This window comes from Amblyomma americanum, chromosome 8 (assembly GCF_052857255.1).
Source record: "Amblyomma americanum isolate KBUSLIRL-KWMA chromosome 8, ASM5285725v1, whole genome shotgun sequence".
NCBI classification, from domain to species: Eukaryota; Metazoa; Arthropoda; class Arachnida; order Ixodida; family Ixodidae; genus Amblyomma; species Amblyomma americanum.
The window spans coordinates 62501850-62522373 of NC_135504.1; the positions used below are offsets into that span (position 1 = coordinate 62501850).

The 20524-nt window shown below is 50.8% G+C and overlaps 1 protein-coding gene across 3 annotated transcripts in view; it reads right to left on the minus strand.

Annotated features, from left to right (window-relative positions):
* The window catches only part of LOC144101769 (juvenile hormone acid O-methyltransferase-like), a 119099-nt gene that overhangs the window by 72062 nt on the left and 26513 nt on the right, over positions 1 to 20524 (minus strand). The window lies entirely within an intron of this gene.

A 20524-nucleotide genomic window follows, 5' to 3' on the forward strand; every position in this document is an offset into this window, starting at 1 on the left:
AAGACTAGGCATTAACCTGCCCTGCCAGACAACTGTCAGAGATAAATGGTCAACGAGAGCAGCCATGACACAGTTTTTTGTTCCTGGACTTCTCGGTCGCTAGAGCTTTGGCCTGCTGCAGCTTCTTTTAGTCCGCGTGCACTGTTACAGCACACGTGTACTGTAACGAGCAATTCTTTCATTTGTTTGTCGAGAAATTATGAAAATAATATTTTAGTGCGGTACTTTTAGAAATCAAATACATAACGACCCTGTAACTTCCTTGTTCCCTTCTTCTCCGCAGACGAAGCCCAGTGACTTGGACTTTTCAGTCTAACCTAGTACTATTTAGTAGCCTGCTTAACTGTATTTCAGAACGATGAAGCTTGAGCAGGAGATCCTCAATGAATTGGAGCAGCTAGGTTCTAGTTGTTTTCGACGTGATGAATAGAATGCGTACATTTATTTTTTCTGGTTGGAAGTGGTTATTCCTAAAAAAATAATTGAAGATTGATTCGCGAATGCGAAATCAAATGAAGAGCGTTAGCTAAGTTGTTTTCACCAATGCTTGCGACAAATTCCGATGCTAATTCGTGTAGATCACGAAACGACGATTCATCTGGTACCACCCGAATCCCTCTACGACAACTTGTTCGCCCGCCAGGGCCCTCCGAATGTCGCCTCTAATTGCGGTTTCGAGGAACAAAGGTCGTCGGTACGAATTACACTCACCAGGCTTCAGCTCGACTAACGACTTTTTGCGCCGAATTAGCACAGTTTGTTTCTCACCATTTGCGTCATACGGGCGGGCCACAGTTTTATCACCAATAGCAACCCCAAGTGGCACCGGTCTCGGCACCCGCTCAGAAGGTACATATATAGCGGAACGTCAGGCTATGGGTGGAGTCCGCCATGCCGGCCCGATGACTGCTCGCCTGAGATTTGATCACATGACCGGCCGACATCTTGAAATCGAGAACGGACAAGAAACGTGCGAGTATATAAGAGCTAACTTTCTTAAATTGAAGCTGTATATTCAAGAGCTACAATGTTGAGCAGAGCACTGGCGTGTCTCGGGTCTACTTTCCGTTGTCAGTGCACGTCAAAGATCCCCAGGTGGTCGAAATTATTCCGGAGCCCTCCACTACGGTACCTCTTTCTTCTTTCACTTTTTCCTTCCCTTACGGCGCAGTTCAGGTGTTTGCGGATATGTGAGACAGATACTGCGCCATTTCCTTTCCCCCAAAACGACTTTTCAAATTTTTAGTCTCGTGACTATTGCGTCATGAGCTTAATCTTAAAGATAGACCTATGTTTTACTTCACTCCAAACAGTTTTCCACCCTCAAATTGCAATGGACGCTGGCGAATATGACTATGAACCTAGCCAGCCACCATGAACTGAAAACTAAATAAACGTGTATATCGTCTAAAGAAACGCATGGGGACCTACAGGCTGTACTCATGCAGGCTTTCAGCTGCCATGACAACAGTTCCTTAATTAGCCATGACACATGTCGACTCTAAAAAACAGCATCGCTCTAGAGCTGCGCTTTATTTTCCACAAGAGCCAACTTATCTGCGCTGACAACCCACAAATGCTGTAAGAAATTTAAGCAATTACGCGAAAACTTCAGCTTTTCAACTATAAGCCTGAGAACTCTACCAGAAGTAATTACTGCTGGGCTTTGCCTTGCTGTAGCATATCTTCATTAGCGCGAGGCCAAACTCCTATTCTTACGACTGCTTAGCGTAGGAAAATAACTTTGTCCAGTGAGTACCCAACCGTTATTTCCAACTGCATACTACGCATTATTCAAGACGACTGTCATAAATATTCCAGCAGTGTACACAACATATTGTGTAGAAACTGCAGGACAAAGACCATTTTCTCTTACCTTCAGGTAACCGTGTCATGCACTTGCTGTGACCACTCTGCCGCGAAAATTGGTCATTTTATTAATATACCGTTTTCTTTGCCGGCACCGCTACGTTTCTATTCTGTTGAAATATATTATGCTACGCAACTCTTGCTTATACCTCCTCCACATTACACTGCTGGTCCATGCTCAGTTTTGTTTTCCGTTAGGATATGATAAGCTGGGATTTTTTCCCGAAGCCAATTCTCCTTCCTACCTGGCTCATTACATACTGGTAGCAATTTCCTTCCGTAGCACGTAGCGTCTCTACAATTTACTCTCAAGCATTTCATAAGATACAAGTACAGTACATATTCTTGCCTCTTGAGAGATATCGGTAAGCTGCTATTGACGGCCAGAAAGCACCTGCCATTTCCACTCCGCCCCTTGCTTATTCTCGAAGCTATTACACCCTGAAGGCCTCGATCTCCTATGAATACTTGCCCTGATGTACAGCCGGGGACAAAAGATTGCGGACTGCGTGATACGCAATGTAAACAGACATCTCTATTATTATCCGCAGGCTGGAGTCCCCATTGCGGAGGTGAAAAAAAGTTTTCGACTTTCCTCTCCACCTGTTCGGTCTACAACACGAGGCTAATAACAGAGCTATCGGCTTCGTTTGCTGAGAAGGCTGTCAAGAGACTTTTGTCCTCGACTGTACTGCCTTTCCACTTACGTCGCCGACGGTCTTGCTGCTGAACACAACTTTTCCTTATTATTCCGCAGCTACTACTGTACTGGTCTGATTCATTTAGGCCCTCAATCATTCACTACATTTCCGCCGTTGGGTTGCTTTGGAGAGCAATATTGTGAGCAAAGCAGTGCTCAGTAAAATTTCATCCATTCGCACAACCTTTCCTCAACACTACCTGCTGAATTTCTCTTATAAACATGAAGTATATATCAGCAGCGAGATTCTGTCGCATTGCCCTCTGACTTTAAAGATTCATGTTCTACTCCTTCTGTGCAAAAGTGCGGCTGCTGTCCACTCCCTGTTAACATTTTCTGGCCATTTTATTCATCTTCTTACACACCCTAGTTCTGCAACTCCTGCATGGCTGCTTATGATTTGCGTGACTCCAATGCCTTTCGTTAAACACTGAGGGCTGTCGGCAAAGACTGGTTATAATCACCGCATTCCTGTTTAAAATAGCCTCAGTTTTTCTGTTCGTTTGTGTCTACCTGGTGTCTAGCTCCTAATTCATTAATTCGAAATGTACATAATATTTGTACCAATAAACAAAAAAATCACTGTAAACAGAGGTAAATTTCCACTTACGGCGTTTCTTCCTATCAGAATTGGTCTTTTGAACTCTAAAGCACACTGGCGCCTTACCACCACCACCACCACCACCTCCACCGAAACGCAGCTGCCGCAGCCGGGTTAGAACTCGGGATTTCCGGATCAGTAGCCATTTCATTTCCCCAACAACCAATTTTCAAGCTATAGACTGTCGGCGTTCTTTGTGTTACTGGCGTTAGCGTTGGCAACGCCCTAGACTCCGATGATTTCGAGGAAAAGATGACGCATAACTGGCTCCCTGGGACAGTGGCCGCCTCAATCGCGCTTTAAGGTACGTGGACGTAGGAAGAGAGAGAGAGAGAGAGAGATGTGGGCTGCATGGATTAGCGCTGACAACTTTGAGCCAGACACGCGCCACTGCAGCATTAAGCCGCAGCGGTCATTGGGTGGATGGATGGAAACTTTTATTACACAGATAAAAATTGCTGGTGGTTTAGCTCTGGTCAACGCTGCTCGAAAGCGAAAAGCGGCATCTCCCTGGCTACGTTTGTGGTCGAGCGACTGGCGGTGTGTGCCATACTGACAAATACACAATAGTAGGCATTTTTTTATTTGTTTAACATCTTGCTTTCTTCGAAACGAAACTAAGGCGCTCGCCCAAGAGAGCATATATTTAGTATAGCTTTGGTGATATTTACAAATGTACTATATTGTTCGTTGTATGCGGAGATATGGAACAAAATTCGGTTCCAAACGACGCGGAAACCCGGCAGATAATTTCAGAAAGCCAAATTGAAGAATATTTTTTTTTTGGGGGGGGGGGGGAAAGGAAATGGCGCAATATTAGACAGGCGTCATTTCCTACCCTTAAAACCAACTTTCACTTTCCTCCATAAAAACGCAGCCGCGGTCAGGTTCGAACCCGGGAACTGATCCGGAGTTCCCGGGTTCGAACCCAACCGCGGCGGCTGCGTTTTTACGCAGGAAAAACGCTAAGGCGCCCGTGTGCTGTGCGATGTCAGTGCACGTTAGATCCCCAGGTGGTCGAAATTATTCCGGAGCCCACCACTACGGCACCTAATTCTTCCTTTCTACTTTCACTCCTCTATTATCCCTCCCCTTACGGCGCGGTTCAGGTGTCCAACGATATATGAGACAGATACTGCGCCATTTTCTTTCCCCAAAATCTAATTATTATTATTATTCACTTTCCTTTCCTTACGGCGCGGTTCGGGTGTCCACCGAGATATGTGAGACAGGCGTACTTTCCTTTCCTTAAAACCAATTTTCATTTCATTTTTCTTCCCTTGCGGGCGCGATCCGGGTGTCGGTTCATTTCCTTGTTCGACCTCTAGCTACATTCAAGGTCAAACTTGCTGCCCCGCTGACAGCTAGAAAAGCTGGCATAGTGAAATTTGCGCTACAAAAAATCTGCCAGGGTGGTTCCCGACTAGTCCAGGCATCCACGGGGTTGTGCTCCACATAAAGTCCGATATCTGCCATATCCACCACCATCTGTCCCCATCTGCCATATCTGCCACCAGCCATATCTGGCCGGCGGGCTGAGCGGTCCATAAAGCAGCCTCCCAGGAAGATTGAGTGGGATTGGGGATGGGGGTACTGCCTGAGGGGAAGAACATTCCCAAAGGTAGTGGAAAAGTGGGGATCTGTGCACGCACAGAGGTGTAACAATGAGGAGGAAAGGTAGGGTGAAAGGATGAGAGGCAGTAGGGTGAAATAAAGCAGCCCCTCTGTAATTGTCGCCATGTGGCACTGGATAAGGGCGACGAGGTAGTGTGGTGTGGTGGTAATGTCATGCGGCTGAGTTTGCAGAATGTGGTGATTTGATGACATGTATAAAGGACCGATAGGGGCTCAAGATCGTCCGGGGTCCGGGAGTAGAGTTCTCGGGCGAGCGCATTAACGCGCTCATTACCGGGGATCCACGACAGAGTAACCGTTCGGTAGAGAGAGGTGGCTGTGGCAACAATACGGTGTGGGCCGGCGTCGCCACGCCCTTTAGGTAGTGGCGGCATATGGCCTGGGAATCTGTGCCAATTTCGGTTATGTTTTTGTCAATGGTGGAGTGGGCCAGCGCAAGTGCGATGGCGGCTTCTTCCGCCTCTGCAGGCGAATTAGTTCGGATAGTGGCGGCGGCCCCCCCACTGTGCCATCTTCATAGGCTGCGACTGCCGTGAAAAATACTACTTCAGTATTTTTTGCTGCGTCGACATATAGGATATCGGAGCGGTTGCTGTATGCTTTGGTGTAAAATTTTGCTCGAGCCTGTCGCCTACCCTGATGGAGGCTAGCGCTCATATTGCGCGGTAGGGGCTTCTGATATATGGGATCCTGCGTGCGCAGAGAAATCATATAAGGTGTAGGAATTGTTGGGGTGGGATTGGGTAGACTGAGACGAAACTGTCGCAGTAGGCGTTGTCCTGTTTCCGTGCTACTCAGGCGGACTAATTAATTGTTTGATGCGTTGAGCTTCTATTAATTAGATCATAGTATTGCGGGTACTAGTGGCCAGGAGACGTTTCGTGCCAACCGTGGAAAGAAGGCGTAGGGCGGAGGTGACAGCCGTGCGCATTAGGATATCTGCCTGTTGTGTTTAGCGTTGAGTGAGTATGTGGTATGTGAGGTGGTATGTAATGCGGCTAATGATTAATGCATTTGTCATATTGAGGGTCTCGCGCTCACTCCGCCCATGACTGCGTGCTGCCACCCGCTTGATTAGTGCAGTGACCTGTTTGGTCTGTCTTTGCAAGAGATGAAGGGTGGCGGTTGCATCGAGCGTGCTGTTAATGAAAAGGCCGAGAATCTTAAACTGAGACAAAATGGCACTTGATTTCCGTATATGCGCATTTCAATGCGGGGGTGGGGAGGTCACTGGGGAGGGGTTTCAACTGCAATAGTCATGTTTTACTTGGAGAGCAACGGAGGCCTGTGTGTGCTAAATTTGTGGTGGTGATGTATGACAGATTGCAGCATATCCTGGGCTGTTGCAATGGATCCTCCCGTTGTCCAGATGGTTATATCATCTGCGTATATGGCTGTGTGGAGCCCCTGGGGTAGCAGCAAGGGCCTTTGCCAGTGGCGCTAGTGCAGTGTTCAAAAATAAAGGTGATAGGACCACCCCTTGTGGGGTTCTACGGTTAGGCAGGGGGAAATGCTGGGAGGCGACATCCCCAAGGCGGAGTTCTTCCGTTCGTCCCTGCAGGACGGTCCGAACATATTGCCACACTGTTAGCTATTTTGTGGCGCCGCCATGCGGTGCGACAGCACCCGCTGGTCTTCGTTGCCTTCCCCGGCTCGTGCGTTGGTTCGCTGAGTGTGCCTGCTTTGCTAGTCCTGGTGTGTCCTTCTACCCTTTCTGCCGGGTTTCGGTGACGATATTGCCATATGCGGGTGCCGCAGCCCGTGATGGCTAATGTCGTCAGGACATGGTCATGGCTTATTGTGTCGAAAGCCTTATGAATATCCAGGGCCAGTATGGCTTGCGTAGCCGCTGTATGGCGCTTAGTGTAAAGAGAAACTCTTTGAGGGCGGGAAGTACGTATTGCGCCGAGATGGTTGGACGGAAGCCAAATTGAACGTTGGAGAGGAGGAGGAGGAGGAAAAAGTTGATTAAAGTTAAGGGGAGTTGGGCGGGCTTAGTTGGGCGGAGTTGGGTGGGGCCCTCATTCCAGGGCTCCACAGGCTTGAGCTGCCCTGTGGGCCCGCTGTATGAGGGCCCGTTGGTCCTCCAAGTTATCGCTGGTCAGCAGCGCCTCCCACCGCTCAAAAGACGTGTTTTCTTTTTGTAGAATGTTTGGTTTGGCCCCACATCCCCACGAAATGGAAAAGAGTGTAGGGCGGGCCTGGCACCAGGGGCAGGTGTCGGAGTATTATGTTGGGTGTATGAGATGTAGTCATGGAGGATTGGAAATTGGTTCTTCGGTATCTTCCACCATGAGACGGCATCTGGGGTGTCTAATTTCTTATGAAGTGGAGGGAAGTGTCTCCTTTGAAGACGCTGACAATCGAGGCGTTCGCTATAACTAGAAGGTAGAGGAGTAAAAGCGGGCACAGTTTGTGGTCCCGCTCGGATGATGATGCCTTGAGCATGTGGCCTCTCATTTCACCCAGTCCCTCGTGGCCTGGGGTCCAAGTGATTTGGTGGTGCCTGGTGAGGGGTGTAGTGCCCATGAGCCGACTGAAGTGCTCGGGAACTCAGCCTCTCAGGAAGTTTCGACACGCGTGTCCCGGGTCTGTGATCATATGAGCGCTTTGGCCTTGGAACTCGTAACGGCTAATGACAATGGCCTAATGACAACGAAGGCGCGAATGTCCGGTCCCCGTAGAGTATCTGTTACGGGTCCAATTGGAATTATTTTCGGAAATGTGGCGGAAAGTTTGAAGGATGCTTCACTCCCGCCACCGGTTGGCCCGGCATTGCACTGCCTCCGGGATCGGCCTTGTCTTTAGCGCATCTTTACCATCCTGTCTTTCTATCCCATCTTTCAACCCTCCTACTATCTGCACGTGGTAGCGATTGTGGCTCGTCTTGAGCCGGTGAGCAGGCCTGTGCACTTTCCTTTTCTTTCTTCCTGGCAACAACGACAACAGACAATGACCACGGCTACAGTGAACTAGAATACTATAGCCACGGCGGTGGTCTCCGCGGCTGCTGGCGTTCCGGCTCTTACAGAAGCAGTGAATAGAGGGGAGAAGCGGTGGCCCACTGCCGCCACTGCGTACTTGTCATCGTCGAGGTTTGCTGCGGCGTCAACATAAACCACGTTCGCGGAATTGGCTAGGCGTCGGCGTAGGTAGGATACTCGCGCTCGTCGTCTGCCTGTGTGAGCGTCTTGAAGCGTATGTTTCGGTATCAGGGCCTTGCTGATGTATTTCCTGTGCTGTTTTTTTAGAGAGGATTGAGCATCTAGAGAGCGATGTCCGCAACTCTGCCTACACGGCCTAGGATAGTTCGGCCAGATTGGGTGGTCTGAAGTCTTAGCGTTTGAGATGTACGGATGGCTTGTGTTAGTTCCGCAAAGGCGTTGAAGTTCCTAATGTGGTCAGACGCTCCGTCGAGGTGTCTTTAGGAAGGTTAAGGGCCGTCTTATATACCCTCCTTATGATGGTGTCAACTTGCTGCTCCTCTCCCTTTGTTAGCGTGTGAAACGGTAGTTCGTATGTGAGTCGGCTAAGTACCAGTGCTAGCAAAGCCGAAGAGTGTCTTCTTTTGGCAATCCTTGGCGATGCTTGGTAATGCGGCTGATCATGAGAGGTATTTGGTTTACGGTGGTTTTGAGAGTCTGATGGCGTGCGTAACATGGAGGTTGCTCTGCATCCAAAGACCAAGAATGCGGATCAGGTTAACATCCCTGACTTCCATGATGGCTTGACCCTCGATAGTGAGGTTGAAGGACTAGGAGAGACGTATCTCGGGCCATGTACTCGTATTACCTCCGATTTCTCCGGGGCGCAGTAGAGGCCGCTTTGCGAGGCGAAGTCCTCGGCGATCCGGGTTGCTAATTGCAGGGTGGTTTCTTTTTGGCCCAGGGAAACCTTTGTGGCCCTTAGAGTAATATCATCCGCGTATATGGTAAAGCCTACATTTGGAAGTGCTTGTAGTGCACGCGATAGCCTGAGCATAGCAATGTTGAAAAACGGCAGAAATAATAGCTCCTGAGGTGTGGCTTTGTGTGGCATATTTTTGACGTCGGAGCGGTTCAGTCCGATGCCTACGTGGAATCGTTGGAGAAAGCTTGTTTCTAGGAACGGTTGCAGGCTCACCAACCTATCACGATCAACAATTAATTTAATCGTCACCTGGAGGGTGAGCGCGTTGCATATTCAGCGTGCGGAACGCATTCAACATTAGATGCCAAGCCGCGTCTACTTACCCAATACACCACAACTTTCGCTCTTTACCTAGGTTCAGCAGTAGTTGAACCGCAACTAATTTTTTTTTCGGAGTGTGTGGTAGCGCTCCTCGATGGAGGCCGACGCCCAGAAAAAATTCTGAGGGTGTTTACGTCTGCTTACGTGGAGAAATGCGAAAACATGTTAGAAGAAAGGAAAGGTTTTTGAGGAAAGGAAAAGGCACAGTAGCTCTCACATCTCGACATGTCGGCGGACACCTAAACAGCGCCTTAAAGCATGCAACTGAAGGTGCATATGTCATTGGTCCGAACCCCAGTCGCAAGTGAGCCACCAGCTTGACTAAAACATGCTAGCCATTTGCAAAGAGAAATGCTATGACGTCAATCGGAATGCTGCACGACGAACGGTTAGTCAAAGTTTTTGAGGAATGTATTCGGGAATGCTGCCACCGCATTATTGTCCACCAGTGAATGACATCGCGAATATTCCATCTACTCCAACGATTCTTACCAACGTTCATTGCGTTAGGTTGCTGATATCCGTTTTCATCCTTCCTTTAGTCGCAACAACGCCTGAGATATCTGTTGCTCAAATCAGCCTCGTCGTTTCGGCGGGCGCGGTTTTGCCCCACGCCCCACCGCTCATCTCTTCCCGCCATTCTTCTTCCTGTCTGCACGTGGCACAGTCCAAGTCCTCGTCACCAATTTTTGCGGCGCTCCGCAGCACCTCACCAAAGGCACAGTAATCGGCCTCATCGAGCGCCTCAGCGCTCCTGTCGATGCTGAGACCCTCTCTGCGGCTCCTTCTTGTCCGCCCCCTCCCCAGCCTTCGGTGCCTCCTTTAGTTGTCAGCATTGCCCCACAACTCTTTGCTTAGGAGAGAGACGAGCTCCTCGCTCTGCTGGGTGAGATCCACGACTGGTTTTCTACGTCAGCCGGGGTTCGCCAGACTCCAATAGCAAAGCACAGAACAATTACCGACGACGCTGTCCATCCTGTTCGTCAGTAACTTTATCGCCTTTCGTTAAAAGAACGTGAAACGATACAACATTAAGTGCGCGAAATGTCGGCCGATGACATTATCCAACCTTCTTACAGCCCTTGGGCTGCTCCGGCGGTGCTGGTGAAGAAAAAATACGGCACCCTTCGCTTTTGTGTTGACTACCGAAGCCTGAACAGAGTCATGAAGAAGGACGTATACCCACTTCCGCGCATCGATGACGCGCTTGACCGCCTGCGCCATGCCCGTTACTTTTCATCCATCGACCTTAGAAGTGGTTATTGGCAGATAGAAGCTGATGAGCGTGACAGAAAAAAGACGGCTTTCATCACCCCGGATGGACTGTATGAGTTCAAGGTAATGCCCTTCGGACCCGGTACTGCTCCAGCGACCTTCCAGCGCGATAGGGACACCGTGCTCACCGGCCTCAAATGGCAAACATGCCTTGTTTGCCTTAATGATGTGGTCATTTTTTCCAGCACGTTTCATGAACATCTAGTTCGCCTAAAAGCAGTCTTGCAGGCTATCAGAAATATCGGCCTCACCTCAAGCCTACGAAGTGCCAATTTGCCTGTGACGAGCTGAAATTTCTGGGTCACGTCGTCAGTCAAGAGGGCTTCGGTCCTGCGCTTCCTTCCCGACGCCGCCGGACAAGAACGCCGTGCGGAGGTTCCTGGGCCTCTGCGATTACTACAGACGCTTTGTTTCCAACTTTTCGCATATCGCCGCGCGGATTACCCGCCTCACGAAGGAGTCCATCCCATTCCATTGGTCTAGTAACAGCAGCTTGCACTTGACCATCTAAAACGACGCCTACAGGCTTCCCCTGTCCTAGGCCGTTTTGATAAGGACGCCGCGGCAGAGGTACACACTGACACTAGTAACAAGGGCCTCGGGGCCGTCCTGATCCAGCACCAGAACTGCGCCGAACGTGTCATCGCATACGCCAGTCGTGTTTTGTCGAAGGCGAAAACCAACTACTCGACCACCGAAAAAGAATGCCTCGCAGTAATTTGGGCGATCACTATGTTCAGACTCTATCTGTATGCATAGACGCCCATTCCAGGTGGTCACAGACCACCGCTCTCTGTGCTGGCTTACCAGTCAAGGGACCCTGCAGGCCGACTTGCGCGGTGGGCCCTTCGATTGCAAGAATTCGACGCTACGATCGTCTATAAGTCTGGTCGCAGACGCACTAATGCTGACTGCCTCTCCTGCGCTCCCGTCGAAGCTGCGCCTGATGATACGGACGACTGTGACATTGTGATGCGCCACCAGCGCCCTCAGCTCTAGCGGCGGCCTGACGCTCGCTCAGGCGGGAGAAGCAAGGTGAAGAAAAGGAAGTGAGACGCGGGGCGCGGCGCGAACGGCACGAGGAGACGAGCTCGAGCAACGGGGCAGGCGAGGCCACGGCTGAACGGCTTCCTGAACCCGGGTGACCAGGCCTGGGGAAGCCGTCCTCGCCCAGTTCTGCTCAACCAGGAGCCTGCTGTCTCGTGTCTCCTGCCTTTCGCTCGCTGCCTCGGAGTGCGGGCGCCGTGCCGGGAACAGGCAGGTGTTGCCTGCCCGGAGATCCTGCCGGCCTTGCTGTGGGATCGTGCCTGCCGTCCCGTGGCTGGGACCCCCCTGCCGTGAAAGGGTGCCGTCCTGGCCGTGCCCGGGTGCCCAGACCTGGGCGGCTGTCACCTTTCTGGTGCGTCGTCAGCGCCACCGGTGCTGGTGCTCCGCGCCCGGCTTCCGGCCGCAGGAAGAACAACCCTGCGGAGGTACCGGGCCCCGGCGCCTTTCCGGCGACGGGCCGCGGAACCTCACACCGGAGCCACTCCTCGACCCTCGGCCGCACAGCTCCATACTCATCAGTGACTGCTCTCCTATATGAAGTAAACCATTTTTGTTACATCTACGGACGTGCACGGTCTGGGACGACTTTTCTGGATCCTCCGGGGCCCCACCTCGGAGGACGCTCGAACCTGCTGGGGGCCTTTCCCCTCACAAATTTGGCGTCCGCGACAGGACCAGGCCGAGCAGCGTTTACCAGTTAACAGAGTTCATAAGACAGAATGAGTGCTGCAGATTTTCTCGCGGTAGGTGAGCGCCTGGGTTTGCAGGGACGCGAGTTGCGCGAGTGGGTAGAGGAGGAATTGCGCAAGGCACGAGAGGAGAGAGCTGCGGATCGGGAAGCCACAAAGCGGCGTTTGGAGCTCGAAGCACAGAACTTAGAGCGAGAAGCGCAGAATTTACAGCTTCGAGTTAAACTATCAGAAAGAGAAAATCCTCCTCCTAATCCAAACGCTGAAAGTGCGGAGCGTAGTGCTTCAACCGTTTTTCCCATTAGCCCACATGGCCTGATACCAACGTTTAATGAGGCACGAGATGATTTGGACGCATATTTGAAGCGTTTTGAACATGTCGCCACAGGGCAAGGGTGGCCGAAGGAGAAGTGGGCCACGGCTTTGAGCCTCTGTCTCGGCGGGGAAGCTCTTAGAGTCTTTGGTCGGCTATCTCCAGAGGACTCCATGGATTATGAGAAAGCGAAACTCGCCCTGCTACGAAGATTTCGTTTTACCGCTGAAGGCTATAGGGAGAGATTTCGGCAGAGCAAGGCTCACGATGACGAGACAGCCTCCCAGTACGCCACGAGGCTTTTCAGTTTCTTTGACCGCTGGGTAGAAATGCGGGGAGAAGGCCGCACCTTTGAGGTGGTGCGTGATATGATTGTTGCTGAGCAGTTTATAAGCAACTGCCACAATCGTTTAGTATTGTTTTTACGAGAAAGGGATTGTAAAAAGGTTGAAAAGATTGTTGAGGCCGCCGACCATTTCCTGGAGGCTCAGAGACAGAATAACCTTGCAACTTTCAAAGACCGGAGTGAGCAGAGTTCAGTGAATCCTACAATCACGGTTCCTAATCCCAAGTCACAAATTCGATGTTTCATCTGCGAGAAGGTCGGACACAGGTCTTCCGATTGCCGTTCGAAGCCGAAGGCCCCATATTGCACATTCTGCCGCAAGTCTGGACACGACTTACAATCATGCCGGCACTGCAGTTCAAGTGACCGGGAGACATCCGCATGTTTCATGTCACCCCAAGGTTCTTGCCCTGATTCACAGCCGGGAAGAGAGCGTTTAGATGTCCAAGCGGCAGATCCTGTTCACAGACCCTCTCCACCGATTGCCAGCATGCCGGTGGTGCACGGGGAAGTGTTTGGACAAAGAGTGTCAGTGCTACGGGACACTGGAAGTAACAGCATCGTCGTACGCCAGGCCCTCGTGCCCGAGGCAGCTTATACTGGGAAAAGAGCGACATTGCTTTTGGCGGATGGTTCCACCATAGAAGCTCCTGAGGCGGAGGTGATCGTCACATCACCGTACTTTACGGGCAAGGCTATTGCAAGGTGCTTACCGACGCCTTTGTACGACGTGTTAATTGGCAATGTCCCGGGTGCACGTGTTCCTTTCTTGGAGAACTCAAATAATTGTTCATCAGTCTCGGCGGACCAGGGGACCAATTCTGCACCGGCTACGCAGGCCAACGCTCCTTGCACAGCTGTGGCGGCGAAAGCTTCGGAGACTATCTTGGATCTCTCTCAGAGCGCGGTCCACGTGTCTCGCCTGGCGTTCCGCAAGAAACAAGAAGAGGACACTAGCTTAGACCTGTGTCGGAAGAAACTGGGGACATCCTTTCCCAGCAAAGCCGAGTCCTCCCACACCTTCCATCTGGTTGACGGCGTATTGTTCCGGACGTATCAAGTGTGCCCTGGCAAAACGATTGAACAGGCGGTGGTTCCGAAGAGCCTGCGCCATCAGGTCCTGGTGCAGGCGCATGAGAGTGCTCTTGCCGGTCATCAGGGTGTAAAGAAAACTACGGCGAGAGTACTGGGAGACTTCTACTGGCCAGGGGTACAAGCCGACCAGTGCTTGGTGCAAGTTTTTTTTTTCAGAAAAAAAACTTCTCAAAGGGGGGGCATATTTGTGATGCGCCACCAGCGCCCTCAGCTCTAGCGGCGGCCTGACGCTCGCTCAGGCGGGAGAAGCAAGGTGAAGAAAAGGAAGTGAGACGCGGGGCGCGGCGCGAACGGCACGAGGAGACGAGCTCGAGCAACGGGGCAGGCGAGGTCACTGCTGAACGGCTTCCTGAACCCGGGTGACCAGGCCTGGGGAAGCCGTCCTCGCCCAGTTCTGCTCAACCAGGAGCCTGCTGTCTCGTGTCTCCTGCCTGTCGCTCGCTGCCTCGGAGTGCGGGCGCCGTGCCGGGAACAGGCAGGTGTTGCCTGCCCGGAGATCCTGCCGGCCTTGCTGTGGGATCGTGCCTGCCGTCCCGTGGCTGGGACCCCCCTGCCGTGAAAGGGTGCCTTCCTGGCCGTGCCCGGGTGCCCAGACCTGGGCGGCTGTCACCTTTCTGGTGCGTCGTCAGCGCAACCGGTGTTGGTGCTCCGCGCCCGGCTTCCGGCCGCAGGAAGAACAACCCTGCGGAGGTACCTGGCCCCGGCGCCTTTCCGGCGACGGGCCGCGGAACCTCACACCGGAGCCACTCCTCGACCCTCGGCCGCACAGCTCCATACTCATCAGTGACTGCTCTCCTATATGAAGTAAACCATTTTTGTTACATCTACGGACGTGCATGGTCTGGGACGACTTTTCTGGATCCTCCGGGGCCCCACCTCGGAGGACGCTCGAACCTGCTGGGGGCCTTTCCACTCACAGACATCTTTTTAGGAGCTCTATGTACCGACGATATGGCGGCGCGGAAGCGACACGACCCCGACCTTCGCGACGAGATCTCACATTTGGAGGGTCAAGGAGGCGTGGTTCCTCGTCCTTTTGTACGCGTAGTGGGTAATTTATGCCTTCGGGACAACGTTCTTAATACGAAGAACTGTGCCCTGAGCCCGAGGTCACGGCTTTTAGTTCTGCCCACTGGTCTACGCGACGAAATAAGAAGCGTCTCAAGATGACCCCCACCTCGGGACACTTGGGGTTCAGTCGAACGCTCGCGCGAATACGTTCCAAGTACTATTGGCCACAACTTGACAAGACCGTCCACCATTGCACCAGGACCTGCCTCGAGTGTCAACGGCGCAATACTCCACCCGTGAAGCCTGCGGGACTCCTTCACCATTTCATCCCACCGCTCAGTCTGTTCCAGCAGATCGATATGGACCTACTCGGACCTTTTCCAAAGTCGCAGTCGAGCAACCGATGGATGGTGGTGGCGACGGACTACCTCACACGGTATGCCGAATCACGCGCTCTGCCGTCATCAACGGCTTGGGATGTGGCAGTGTTTTTCGCCGAGTCCGTCGTTCTTCGACCCGGTGCCACAGAGGTCCTTATCACTGATCTTGGTGCCGCATTTATGTCCCAACTTATCTCACAGATACTGAGCTTAAGCCACACCGCCCACCGCAAAACTACCGCATACCACCCGCAAAGAAACGGGCTGACCGAGCGCCTTAACAAGACCTTGGCTGACATGCTCTTAATGCATGTCGACATCGAGCACCGAACCTGGGACGAAGTGTTACCGAACGTAACTTTTGTGTACAACAATGCAGTACAAGAAACCACCACATTTTCGCCATTTTGCCTGGCGCATGGCCTGGAAGCCTTACCATGCTCGACGCTATGCTGCCCCACCAGCCAGTTGTCTACACTCACGCCGATGCTCAACTTGTCGATCAACTTACGGAAGAAGCCCGACAGTTGGCCCGCCTTCGCATCCAAGCCCGCCAGCAAGTCGATGCTCGACGATACAACCAAGGCCACCGTGATGTTCAGTTCAATCCTGGCGATCGAGTGTGGGTGTGGACTCTAATTCGAAGCCATGGTCTTAGCGAGAAGCTGCTGAAACGATACTTTGGCCCGTACGAAGTGATCCGCCATATAGGCGACTTAGTACGAAGTGCTGCCGATCGTTACGCGGCCGTCACGCCGCCCGCCCGCCTCCGAACTTGTCCACGTAGCTCGCCTGAAAGCGTACTGTGACCGCTCGGAGCACGTGGCCCAACTCTTCGCGCTTTCGGGAGGGGAGTAATGTCGTGTGGTGTTATTGTTCTTCCTTGATTTTGCACTTAACGTCACCTTCAACCGGCGGCGTGCCGATCGCCGGTGACGAGGTAGAAGCTCGGCAGAACTCGCTCGTGAGCCCGGCCGCGACCGCTTGGCCTGTCTTTGGCGCCTGCTACTGTGGTCCTGGTCCCCCATTGTGCCTTCGACCCGCGTCGTCTCCACAACCCGTGACAATATGACCGATTACGTCAAATACCAAGTGACGCCACAGAGGACCAACTTCCGCCGTCAACATAGCCTCCTATTCCTTCTGCATTAAGAATCAGCCGAACGCAATACTAGTGCTCGGCATCAGCTCCCGAATGGGAGATCAATTTTTTAGAGCGGCGCTCGGCCAGCTAAAGACACTATTAGATCTCTATCAAGTGTCAGAAAAATTATTCCCCTTTATAAAGTTCAGCCTGCCAGCTATAGTCTGGGTGAAACGGCAGGCCTGCCTTTGTTGCAATGTATACAACGAACTCCTTTGAGCATCACCACTATGTATGAGTCCTTAGAAATGAGCCGGCGATAGACTGTTACTGTCAACTGAAAAATAACAATTGGTTTTTAGGGAATGGAAATGGCGCAGTATATGTGTCACATTTCGGCGCACACCTGAACCGCGCCGTAAGGGAAGGAATAAAGGAGGGAGTGAAGGAAGGAATGAAGAAAGAGGTGCTAACATTCACAGCGCAAGACGAACACGGACACGAGGGGAGACACCACAAAGCGCCGACTTCAACAAAAGTTTATTGCTGTGCGAGCGACTATATATGGTGTACAGCGGACATGCGCAGCAACGAAAAGGTACAATCATTCATGAGCATCTGGTAGCGGCGCCACATCGCAAGCGAACAAATCATTTTCTGCACATGACAAAAAAAAGGAAAAAACAAAAAGCTAAAAAACCTAAAAAGCAGTACGCGCACAAGAACGTCGAAGCCATAATACTCATTCCGAAATTCGCAAGATATGACGCTCCTTATCACTTAACAGCGATGATGGAGTGCTGACACAGTGATCCCTTTTTTTTGCAATCTCTGCAGCCTCAGCAATCTCCCTGGCTGTTTTGCTTATGTACTTGTGAAGGATGGTGGTTCCTCCCAAAGAAGGACCACGTTCCTTGCACTGTTGACAATCACGGCAGTGTATGCCGAGATGACGAGATGCCCCGATCACGGCATACACTGCCGTGATTGCCAACAGTGCAAGGAACGTGGTCCTTCTTTGGGAGGAACCACCATCCTTCACAAGTACATAAGCAAAACAGCCAGGGAGATTGCTGAGGCTGCAGAGATTGCAAAAAAAAGGGATCACTGTGTCAGCACTCCATCATTGCTGTTAAGTGATAAGGAGCGTCATATCTTGCGAATTTCGGAATGAGTATTATGGCTTCGACGTTCTTGTGCGCGTACTGCTTTTTAGGTTTTTTAGCTTTTTGTTTTTTCCTTTTTTTTGTCGTGTGCAGAAAATGATGCGTTCGCTTGCGATGTGGCGCCGCTACCAGATGCTCATGAATGATTGTACCTTTTCGTTGCTGCGCATGTCCGCTGTACACCATATATAGTCGCTCGCACAGCAATAAACTTTTGTTGAAGTCGGCGCTTTGTGGTGTCTCCCCTCGTGTCCGTGTTCGTCTTGCGCTGTGAATGTTAGCATGAAGTACCAACTCGCCCAGCAACTGATTTTAAGAAAGAGGTGCTGTAGTGGAGGGCTCTGGAATACTTTCGACCACACGGAGATCTTTAACGTGCACTGACATGGCACAGCCCACGGGCGCCTTAGCGTTTCACCTCCATCGAAACGCAGCCGCCGCGCTCGGGTTCGAACCCGGGAACTCTGCATCAGTAGCTGAGCGCCCTAACCACTGAGCCACCACGGCGGGTCCTCATCATCATCGTCATCATCAGCTTTACTACACCCACTGCAGGGCAAAGGCCTCTCCCATGTCTCTCCAATTAACCCTATCCTTTGCCAGCTGCATCCACCCTGTGCCTGCAAACTTCTTAATCTCATCCGCCCACCTAACCTTCTGCCGCCCCCTGCTACGCTTACTTTCTCTTGGAATCCACTCCGTTACCCTCAAGGACCAGCGGTTATCTTGTCTTCGCATTACATGCCCTGCCCAAGCCCATTTCTTTCTCTTGATTTCGACTAGGATGTCATTAACCCGTGTTTGTTCCCTCACCCACTCTGCCCGCTTCCGATTTCTTAACGTTACACCTACCATTTTTCTTTCCATGGCTCGCTGCGTTGTCCTTAACTTAAGCTGAACTCTTTTCGTTAGCCTCCACGTTTCTGCCCCGTAGGCGAGTACCGGTAAGATTATACTGTTGTACACTTTCCTCTTGAGGGAAATTGGTAAACTGCCACTCATTATCTGCGAGGATTTGCCATATGCGCTCCACCCCATTCTTATCCTTCTAGTTATCTCCCTCTCATGATCCGGACCAGCTGTCACTACATGCCCTAAGTAGACGTATTCCGTCACAATTTCTAGGCTCTCGCTGCCAATCGTGAACTGTTGTTCCCTTGCTAAGCTGTTGAACATTACCTTGGTTTTCTGCATGTTAATTTTTAGACCCATCGATCTGCTCTGCCTGTCTAACTCATTGATCATGATTTGCAGTTCACCTCCTGAATGACTCAGCAAGGCAATGTCATCAGCAAATCGCAGATTATTTAGGTATTCTCCATTTATTCTTATTCCCAAGTGTTCCCAATTCAGGCCTCGAAATACCTCCTGTAAACACGCGGTGAACAGCATTGGCGAAATCGTGTCTCCTTGCCCGACGCCCTTCCTTATTAGAATTTATTGCTGACTTTATGGAGGACTATAGTAGCTGTGCAGTTGCTATATATATCTTCCAGTATTTTGACATAAGGCTCTTCTACCCCCTGATTACGCAATGTCTGTATCACTGCTGAGGTTTCCACTGAGTCGAATGCTTTCTCGTAATAAATGAAAGCTATATATAAAGGTTGGTTATATTCTGCGCATTTCTCTATCTCCTGATTGATAGTGTGAATATGATCTATTGTGGAATATCCTTTACGAAAGCCTGCCTGATCATTTGGTTGATTAAAGTCTAACGTTGCCTGCACTCTATTAGCGATTACCTTAGTAAATACTTTGTAGGCAACGGATAGTAAGCTGATCGGCCTGTAATTTTTCAAGTCCTTGGCGTCTCCCTTCTTATGAATTAAGATAATGTTTGCATTCTTCCAAGCTTCTGGTACAGTCGAGGTCATAAGGCATTGCGTATACAGGGTGGCTAGTTTTTCTAGCACGATGTCCCCTCCATCCTTCAGATCTGCTGATACCTGATTCTCCCCAGCTGCTTTTCCCCTTTTCATTGCTTCTAAGGCTTTCTTTACATCATCTTTCGTTACTGGCAGGATGACGCATTGCTGTGCACTGTTGTCTTTCTCATTAACGCTCTGATTACATTGGCTACTGTACAGGTCTGTGTAGAACTCTTCGGCTACGTTAACTATCTTATCCATATTGCTAATGACATTGCCCTGCTTGTCTCTTAATGCATACATCTGATTTTTACTCATTCCTAGTTTCCTCTTCACTGTTTTTAGGCTACCTCCGTTCTTTATAGCATGCTCGATTCTCTCCATATTAAACTTCCTTATGTCGGCTACCTTGCGCTTATTTATTAACTTTGATAGCTCCGTTAGTTCTGTTCTATCGGTAGGGTTAGATGCCCTCATGTTTTGGCGCTTCTTAATCAGATCTTTCGTTACCTGGGATAGCTTCCCGGTATCCTTTCGAACTGTCCTACCGCCTACTTCTACTGCGCACTCCGTAATTATTGATGTCAGATTATCGTGCATTGAATGAACATCAAGATCATCTTCCTCAGTTAAAGCCGAATATCTGTTCTGCAGCGCTATCCTAAACTCCTGTGCTTTCCCTCTTATGGCTAACTCGCTAATGATCTTCTTCTTCACTAGCTTCTTCCGTTCCCTCTTCAACTCTAAGCTAAGTCTAGACCTTACCATTCTGTGGTCGCTGCAGGGCACCCTTCCGAGGACGGCCACATCCTGAATGATGCCAGGTTTAGCGCATAGTATGAAGTCTATTTCATTTTTAATCTCACCATTGGGGCTCTTCCAGGTCCACTTCCTGTTTTCTCGTTTGCGGAAGAAGGTATTCATGATCCGTAAATTATTTCTATCCGCGAATTCGACTAATAACTCTCCCCTGCTATTTCTAGAGCCTATCCCATAGTCACCTACCGCGTGGTCGTCAGCCTGCTTCTTGCCCACCTTCGCATTGAAGTCGCCCATCAGTACTGTCTACTGCGATTTTACTTTATTCACTGCTGATTCTACGTCCTCATAGAAACTTTCAACGGTCTGGTCATCATGGCTGGATGTGGGTGCGTAGGCCTGCACCACTTTCAGCTTGTACCTCCTATTCAGCCTAATTGCTACAGCTGCTAC